Raw genomic sequence first — 10,303 nt, 5'->3', positions numbered from 1 at the left:
GCCTTTTCCATATCAACCTAGATCATCCTAAACAAAAGTCATTGCTGTCTTTAAATTTACTTCCTCATTCTTGGTAATTAAGCTCATGCAATAGCTATTACTTAATGAAACTTAGTGTTTAACAAGTGAAAAATACCCTTAATGTTTTACCATATTACCTAAGGCAATCCTTACGACACAGAAGTGAGACCTTTTATTGGGGCCCTCTGAAAGTCAGATCTGAAAGGACACAGCATGAGCTTTCTTGCCATTGTGGCAGGATTTCTGGCATGAACAACTTCAGTTTCATGGTTTAATAGGTGTCAGGTCTCCATGGCAAACAGAGCATGATGGAGAAGAGAATTTCAAATCATGGAGCCAGGAAACAGAGTAAGACATGAGTGGAAAAGGCAGAATATGGCCTTCGAAGATACACTCTAAATGACTTCCTTCAACCATAATTCACTATTCAGTCTTCATCACCTCTGAAAAACCACTAGCAGCTGAGGACAAAGCATCCCACATGAGCTTGTGGGATATAACACAACTTCAAATCTTGTGCAGGAAGGCACAAGAGCAGATTTACTAGGGGAGTTGGCACACATCATCTTGGGGCACAGAAATCTCGTGCTAGGCCTTCTGCAAGCTAAAGAACCAGACAGTATGTCCAGGCTAAGTTCCAAGCTCTTAGGACCAGGGATGCTGTTGGTAAATTTTCTTTGAGTCCGGAAGGCCTGACATTACCTAGAAGATAACTTCACTCTTTTTTCCCCTTGTGGCTCCCTCAAATGCCGCACAGCCATACTAGAAAACCGTCCTGGTATCCATGACTGTTTCGGGGTTTTTCGCTTCGGTAGTAGAAACTCCAGGCATGGTTCTGATCAACAAAGGACTGTAAGAACCTCAGTCACCTCCAATAAGATCCAAAAGGAACACCCTTCTCACCCAGAGACACTGTGCATGCCTGAGACCCTATTCCTTTATAAGAAGCAGCAGTCTCTAATTGCTGAGTAGTATTCCATTGTGTAAATGTACCACAATTTCTGTATCCATCCTTCAGTTGAAGGATATCTAAGTTGTTTCTAGAGCCTGGCTCTTGTGAATAAAGCTGCTATGAACATAGTTGAGCAAATGTCCTTGTTGTATGGTTGAGCATCTTTTGAATATATACCCAGGAGTGGTATAGCTGGATCTTGAGGTAGCACTATTCCTAATTTTCTGAGAAAGCACCAGGTTGATTTCCAGTACTACTCAGCAATTAAAAGCAAGGAAATCATGAAATTTGCAGGCAAATGGATGGAACTAGAAAAAAATCATCTTGAGTGAGGTAACCCAAAAGCAGAAAGACACACATGGTATATACTCAGTCATAAGTGGATATTAGACATATAATATAGGATAAACATACTAAAATCTGTACACCTAAAGAAGCTGAACAACAAGGAGGACCCTAGAGAAGAGGTTTAATCCTCATTCCGAAGGGCAAGCAGGATAGACATCGGAAGTAGGGGAAGACAGGGATCAGGACAGGAGCCTTCCACAGGGGACCTCTGAAAGACTCTACCCATTAGGGTATCGAAGCATATGCAGAAACTCATAGCCAAATTTTAGGTTGAGTACAGGGGATCTTATGGAAGAAGGGGGAGATAGAAAGACATGGAGGGGACAGGAGCTCCACAAGGAGACCAACAGAGCCAAAAAATCTGGGCTCAGGGGGTCCTTCAGAGACTGATGAATCAATCAAGGACCATGCATGGGGAGGACCTAGACCTCCTGCTCAGATGTAGCCCATGGACAGCTCAGTCTCCATGTGGGTTCCCTAGTAAGGGAGTAGGGGCTGTCTCTGACATGGACTCAGTTGCAGGCTCTTTGATCACCTCCCCCTGGAGAGGTGGCACTAGGACACAGAGAAAGATGATGCAGCCAGTCCTGATGAAACATGATAGGCTAGGGTCAGATGGAAGGGGAGGAGTACCTCCCCTATCAGTGGACTTGGGGGGTGGGCTTGGGGAGTGGAAGAAGGAAGGAGGGTAGGACCGGGAAGAAATGAGGGAGGGGACTACAGCAGAGATGCAAAGTGAATAAATTGAAATAAATAATAACAAAAAAGAAAAATAAAAAAAAATAAAACAAAAGCAGCAGTCTCACCCTTGGTCTGCTCTACAGCTGCTTGGGCTGGATCAGAAGTCTAAAGGAAGCCTCTCTTGGCTGTTTACATTTTGGTTTTTCTTGATTTCAGTCTCTGGCAAAGCAGGCTGTGCTAGTAACACCGGCTGCTGCTGTTTCGGATAGATGGCATCACAAGGGGAGCAACACTTCACTTTTTTTTTTTCTTGATTTTTATTCCAATTGAGCAAAGGCATCAATGGCTGCCTGGCAACATGGGGATGAATGGCCAAGCCTGCCCAGTTCTCTGAAAGTGAATTGGCCTTTCCACTTCTTTTTATTTTTAAATTTAATTTATTTTTATTTTGTTAGAGAAGGGAGAGTTTATTTTGGCTTAGAATTGCAGAGATAAAGGACAGACATGGGACAACATGGGCACAAGCATGGTGTCTAGAACAGGAAGCTGAGAGCTCAGGTCTTGAATTGCAAGCAGAATTGCAAGCACAGGGAGGGTGAACTGGAAATAGGGCAAGTCTACATAACTCTTAAAGATTGCTCTCTGTGGCATGCTTCCTCTAGAAAATCTGCCTTTCAGATCATGCCAGCAACTAAAGACAAAGTATTCAAATAGCAGAACTTATGGAGCATTGCTCATTCAAACCACCATAGATGGAGACAGACATGTTTCTGGTGCTTGCTTAGCAGCCGAACTGACTGTATCAGTTAGCTCCAGGTTCATCCAGAGACCTGGCCTCTATTTAATATCTTTCTCTTCCTCTCTTCTCCATCTCTAAAACAAGCACTCTCTCAACTACCTATGGGTTCAGCCTCTTTTGAGCTAAGAAGATGTTTCTGTTACAACTTTAATGCTTTGGTTTGTTTTAATTTTGATAAAGCTTTTTATATTATATAAAACACTAACATGAACAAAGAAAACTAACACATTGAAACTGACAGATTTCAACAGAAAATCAAAGGCTACTTACAGCTGCCACCGCTGAAGAGCTGCTACGGTAGACTTTTCAGACTTTAATGCACAAAGAGATGGTTGTGTCTACTCCACAATCACTCTTAACTGCGGAGTAATCTCTTAAGCCTCCTGGGATATTTTTACTTCCTGAACTCTACTCATTAGAATTACCTGTGGCGATTCTAATTACCTTTTAATTTTGGAGGCACATTTGACCCAGCTCTGTTTCTCTTACTATGACCTTAATTTATCCTTAATGTTAAAAAATATCAAAATGGAATTGAACAATAAGACCCTAACTAAGGCAGAGGGGGATGGATCATAGCATTGAAACTTTAGATTTAGATTTAGATTAGTTTAGATTCCAAAAATCTAATTTGGAATACCCAGATAATCCAGGAAATTAGAATGGGCCATTGATAGAAAATACAAACAGTAATATTGAAGGAGGGATAGTAATGTAACACAGGTAATATGAAGGAGACGGGGGATCATAGTGAGGGATGTAAGTGGAGAGAGGAACAGGAGGAAAGAGCAGAGGAGAAGAATGGGGGAGAGATAACTATAAGAATGTTGAAAGAGCCATGTGGAAACTACTGTTCTATACACTACAGACATATTTCTTTCATATAAAAGAGTTTATTGAGCCGTCTCATATACAGGGGATTATGTCCCTCCTAGAAGCCATAGGTTGCCAAAGAAAAAGCCAAGTACCAAATGTGAGATACCTCCAACCAGTTGGTAGTTAAAGATGTTCCAGGAATTTCCCAAATAATATAGGCTGTTGTGATTGCTCTTGTTTTCCCATCAGGACTTGATGGTAGATGCCACGTGCATTGATCGTGGATCATGGAAAAAATCATGATCTTATTGCATTGCTATGTAAGCTCTTGGGGGTAAATCTCCTCAGTAGTCTTCCCATATGTGAATCCTACGAACTGCAATAATGACAGACATGTCCATGTGTGCAGTAGTGACATGAATGGTATAGGGCTAACCTACCATCCTATGATGGCACTGAAGGGGTGATCTATAGGAGGAAACTTCCACATGGTACTGAAAATTTTGCCAAGAACCCATGGTTGGGGATCTCATGGCTCCAGGCTTGACCCACTATTGCTACTATGCTAAATGTACATAGTATCAAACTGCCCTCTAAGTTTGTATCTCTACATACAGAGACTAGGATAGCCCTCAGACTTCATCAGAGGTCTTTCTGTGAGCAATGAATGGCAGTTAACACACAAACTCACAACTGATCAAAGTGCATGGGAAAAGTGTCTATGGGCTGTTTAACCAAATGAGGCATTTACATTACAACTCCTCAAGGCTCAGGACTGTCAGGGAAGAGGAAGAAGAAAGACCGTAAGACCCAGAGGTTGCTGAGGACTGAAGAGAAACAACGTTTTTCTGGATACAGCTGGGTCAATGCACTCATGAATTCATGGCAGTTGCAGTTTCCTGACCAAAGTTAAGTCAGTTCACACTCTAGCATGGAATGGGCAGGGATTCATGGGTCCCCTAACTGAGGAACTATAGCCAGTTAATGGCTTCTGGAGGAGGGGGGAATCACTTTTCTTTCAAGGTGTGGCCCAGTGGATGGCCTCATATTCAGGAGTATATGCACAGTACACCTGGACTTGATGAGTCATTTAAAATAGAAATTAAAAGGCTGACACGAAGCTGCAGGGATGCTGGAGTTACGGAGGTGAGGGTGTATCGGGGTAAGAAATGGGAGGTTGACTGTGAATTGCATGGAATTTTTAAAGAATTAATAAAATATTCACAAATAATAATTATATTAGAAGTTTCTATATATAGAAAACAGAAATAAAATTTGTTACCCATTAAAAAACATAAATTAAAGTTATGTTACTATCCCTACTCAAACATAAGGTGCCTTGGTATATTGTCTTTTTACGGGTATTCACGAACACACTTATAATAAATGCTTCTTTTTTCAGTCACGGTCTCTATAAGTCAGCAAAAATTTATTAATATTCATTTAAATTAACAAAATAGCTTATTATATTACATTAGTGGCTCATTTCCAATAGACTAAAAGTGTCAAGTCCCTTGCATCACAACCTTTCCTCATGATACAACCCTGAAAACTGTCTCTGGTTCATCCCTTCCAGGGGACACTCCTTGAGGAATTACTTGCATTTTTCTCTTCAATTTTCAGTGTACTGCAGTGTGACTTTTGTTCTTACCTTCCTTAGACATTATTCTTTTCAGTTACAGATGACTTCCTAATCTCTACCTACCTTGCTTGTCTTTCTTGAAGCATTTAACACAGTTGACAATTCTCTTACTCTTGAAATTCTGTCTTTGGCTGTTGAGCATAAATTTTCCTGAGTTTCCCTGTGCTCCTCACAATGTTCCTGGTTGGTCTTCAGTGAAGGATCTTTACTCAGTAAATATTAGTTTCCTGTGCCCTCTTGCCACAATAGCTATCTTACTTCCTCATTCTCTCTGTAAAATCTAAAATGTTCCCTATAGCATCACCTCGCTGTACTAGGTACTCCTAAGTTCATTTCTTTGCTACATGCTCTCTTGAGCACCAGACCCATATGTCTAATCATGTTAGTCCCCTTCCCACTTTATGTGACAAAATACCTGGGGAAAACAATTTCAAAAAAGACAGGTTCATTTTGACTTATGTTTTCACAGCTTGTAGTCATGATTGTTTAGTCCCAACGCTTTAGGTCTATGGAAAGGAAAAATTTTATGGCAGAGGACATGCAGTGGAGCAAAGGTTCTCCTCTCAGAAAGCAGTGATGTTGTAGGGTCCTAATATCTCTTCCTAGTATACAGCCACCCCAAACTAATAGCCCTATTTCCTTCCATTAGGCCCATCTCCGGACATTTCTGCTTTCTTCCAACAGTGCCACAACTGGAAACCAAGTCTTCAACATGTCAGTTTTGGAGAATCTTTAAGATGTAAACCATAACACAGACAAAGATTAAAGGAGTGGCTGCAAGTGGTCGGTAGTGAGGGAGGTGGTAGAAATGTTTAGGTCAGAGTGTACCCTTGATTTGTAGGATGAGCCCAATTTGGAGAGATAAAATGCCACTTAAATGCAGAGGTGATAGAAGTGTACTGCATATGGATTCCTACAGAGTGAGTAAACTTTATATGCTTTTGCTACAAAACAAATAAAAATAAGGAATAATTGTGGGAGAAAGGAAATTAATTATTTTCTTCTTTATAGCCATTATCTTACTATCTTATACTATATTATAAATATGCCATTATCTATTATGTGTACCTTAAATATATACAATAGATATGTTTGTTGTGGATATAAACATTTTTGTTTTAATCCCAGGTGTGAGATTGATTCAGATAGTTTACAGCAGCAAACTATTTGCCTCGTGTGGGCTCTGAGAGGAGCTCTTTGACAGCTGCAGATAGTTTAAATATTAGAACTCTAGAGAGAAGATAAATGAGTATTGAGGAGCCCTGATGAAGAACAAGGCTGCTGTTGCTTTCCTCCTGCTGCTCCTGGTTGCTATTGATTCAGTAAGACAAGAAGTTCGAGATGTCCTGAAACTTGGACTGGCTCCAAGGAACCCAACAACCCTAACCAGCAGGAAGCAGCCAAGAGAACTGCACCCCCTCTCCTAATAACCCTTTCCTTCTCCTAGAGGAAGGGATTGAGGTAGAGTAGGGAGAAAGATGTAAAAAAAAATATAAATAAGAGTTTTTTATAAGTACACCAACATATCTTTTTTAGTTAGGGGTTTGGTTACAGAGGACAGAAAAGCGGTTTCTGTGAAGGAATATGTGCTAATGTATAAACCTAGGAAGAGAGGAAAAGGAAAGGGAGAAAGCAAAACTTGATTAAGTGTTTTCTTTTGACAGTAAGAACAAACTTCACTTAAAAGATAAGAATTTTGGTGGATTAAATTGATAGTGAAGGCATAGTTGGAGGAAGAAGAAAGCTACTAGGAAGAGCTGCTATACTTTGACCATGCTATGTGTCCCACTGATGCTCTTACATTGTAAGCCTGTCCCTGAACATGGCGGTATGAGAGGTACTAGATAAGTAAGGCTTTAATGGGAGTGTGGTGGTCTGAATAGGTATGGGCCCCCTAGGTTCATGTGTTTGAATGTTTGCCCCATGGGAAACGGCACTATTAGGAGGTGTGACCTTATTGGAGTAGGTATGGCCTTGTGGAGGAAGTGGGTCACTGTAGAGGTGGGCTTTGAGGTTATATATATGTATATATGTGTTGAAGAGCTTAAGATAACCTGAATATAACTCCATTTTGAAATAAAGATCTTGACTGGGAACTGAATTCAGGTACCAGGAAATACCACAGACTGTACACCTGGCAGAAAACAAAGTTAACTCTCCTAGTAACAGCCTTCAGGAAATATAACAGAATAAATGCTTCATAGAAAATAGAGACAAACTCCCTGGCAATAATCAATGGGAATTGGTTGAGAATCGGGTGGGAAAATTCTCCCCAATGTTTCAGATATGGTTTAGAAAATATGCCTTAGCCATTGTGATTATGTGCCTCAGAAAAGGTCACCCTGCCCTGCTAAACTTCACCCAATTCTGTAACGCCAAGGCTTGTGCCCCCCCTGCTTGCTGCCATGGAAACCCCCGGCTCACAGACTTTCCATTTAAAAATTCTGTTCACTCAGAGCTGGGGGTCCCACTTCTCTACTGCTGCACCAGCGAGACTTGGGTCCCAAGTTCAATTGCTCTCGTAATAAAGCTCTCTTGCAATTGCATCGAGTCGTCTCTTGGTGGTCTCTGAGGGTCCCGTGAACCTGGCATAACAGTGTGTGCATATGTGTGTGTGTGCGTGCACTCAAGCTCTGCCCAGTGTGGAAGACAGACCCTCTTCTGCCACCTTCAGATCAAGATATAGAATTCTTGACCCTTCTCCAACACCATGTCTACCTGGATGCTGCCATGATTCTACCATGATGATAATGGATGAAATATTTGAAACTGTAAGCTGGCCCTAATTAAATGTTTTCCCCAAACTAAGAGAGAAGTTGTTACCAGAAGTGAGGTATGATAGGCCTGATGGGAGGAATGTTTTGTTTAGAGGAATGTAGATTTTTGGACTTTGGATTAGGAAGGCAGAGGGATGCTTTATGTTGCACTTAATGTGCCATATTAGTAGAAGCATGGAACACAGTGGTTCTGAGAGTAATTTCAGAAAAGAGTTTTAGGAGGTTGCCTAGAGATCATTCTTGCAATATTTTGGTGAAGAATGTGGCTCATTTTTGCCTTTGTCTAAAGAGTCTGCCTGAGGCTAAGGTGAAAAGATTTAGATGAATTGCATTGGACAAAAAAATTTCAAAACAGCCTAGGATTTGTAGAATCTGTTTTGGAGTTCACTCATATGAAGAACGTTTTGATGAAATGTAGCAAGCTCAGAGAGCTTAGGGAAAAAAAGAAGCTTGGAAAAAATGTAGGATTCAAGGGTTAAAGGAGCACAAGGAAGTGGAATGGAGCTAAGCCCTGTGTTCAAGGAGATAAACAGATTAAAGATAATAAATGGAAGCTAGGACTGGTGGCACATGATTTTAATCCTAGCACTCACGGAGGCAGATCAATGTTAGTTCAGGACCATCCTGTTCTACAAAGCAAGACTAGAACAGCCAAGTCTATACAGAGGAACCCAGTCTCGAAAAAACAAAAACAAACAAACAAAAATTTTAATGGAATTAAAGGAGTGGTGACCTCAAGGCAAGAACCCACCCAGCTAAGCTTCCATCTTGTGAAAAGGAATTTTCACAAGGTTTAGGTGTGGTGGTACATGAATTTAATCCTAGCACTCAGAAGGTAGAGGCATGCAGATCTCTTAGTTCAAGGCTAGGCTGGTCTACAGAGCAAGTTCCATGACATCCAAGTTTAGGCAGTGAAGGAAACCATTGAAAACTGAAAGCTGGTGAAGATGTAATTGAAGAAGGGGACCATATTGTAGTCCCAGCAAGCAGCAAAACTTGTCAGCTTTGGCCATGTGGTTTTGTCTTTAAAGTCAAGGACAGAAGAAGAGTGTTAATGGAATCTCCTGCCATGACTACAAAAAGTTGCTGAGGCCCAGCATACAGCAAGGGTATACCTGCATGGAGCCCCAGAGAGGCCTTTGTGTGAAGCTGTGAAAGTGAATCCTGGGTTGCCTTAGAGACCCCAAGAGGCTAGAGATGCCAAACTGTGGGACACATGCCAAGGAAAGCTGCTAACAGGGAGGAGAAGCAGCCAAGAGAAAGAAGTGAATTGCAATCAACAAAGCTGAAGGGAATCAGAGATCTGAAGAGCATTTTGACATCAGGTGTGGAGGTGCAGAGTTTGGAGTTTGCACAGATGATTTTTGGTCTTGTTTTAACCCAGTAGTTCCTCTCTGTGCTCCCTTCCCTACATTTTGGAATGTAATATATATCCTGTGTCATGATATTTTGTAGGTATGTGATCTGCTTTTGACTTTGATTTTGTAGGGGATTACAGTTATACATTGCACGGATCTCAGAAGAGACTTTGAACATTGGACTTTTAAACAGGTTGAGACGATGACAGATTATGGGGACTTTTGAAATTGGGCTGAATGCATTTTGCATTATGTTACGGCTACCAGCCTATGTAGGCCAGGGAGTGGAATTTAGTGGTTTGAGCAGACTCATAGACTCATGTGTGTGAATGCTTGGCCCATGGGGAGTGGAAGTATTAGGAAATGTATCCTTGTTAGAGTAGGTGTGGCCTTGTTGGAAGTAGTGTATCATTGTAGGAGAGCGCTTTCAGGTCTCCTGTGCTCAAGCTTTGCCCATTGTAGTACATCGTCTCCTTAATTCTTGGCTTCTCCAGCACATCTGCCTGTACACTGCCATGCTTTCTACCATGATGATACTGGACTAAACCTCTGAAAGTGTAAGCCAGCCCCAGTTAAATGTTTTTATTTATAAGAATTGCCATGGTCATAATGTCTCTTCACAGCAATAAAACCCTAAGATAGGGAGGAAGGAGTCTTGAGAGAAGCCACCTTCATATTGACGCACTGAGGTGTCTTTCCTGGGATTTCTGAGCTCAGGAAAGACTGAGTTGCTTTAAGGTTAATACCAAATTCTGGATTGCTTTCTGGCTTTTTGTTTGGGTTTACCCCTATGGACACAGATAACATACATTGTTTCTTTATCTTGGCTATTAGGGACAATGCATCACAGGAGCACTCTTATTCAATATACATTAGGAGTATATGGGATGGGATTGTTGGACCACACAC

Source organism: Psammomys obesus, unplaced genomic scaffold (assembly GCF_907164565.1).
Source record: "Psammomys obesus unplaced genomic scaffold, mPsaObe1.curated_primary_1811, whole genome shotgun sequence".
Classification (NCBI taxonomy): Eukaryota; Metazoa; Chordata; class Mammalia; order Rodentia; family Muridae; genus Psammomys; species Psammomys obesus.
Note: the sequence above shows the minus strand (reverse complement) of the source record.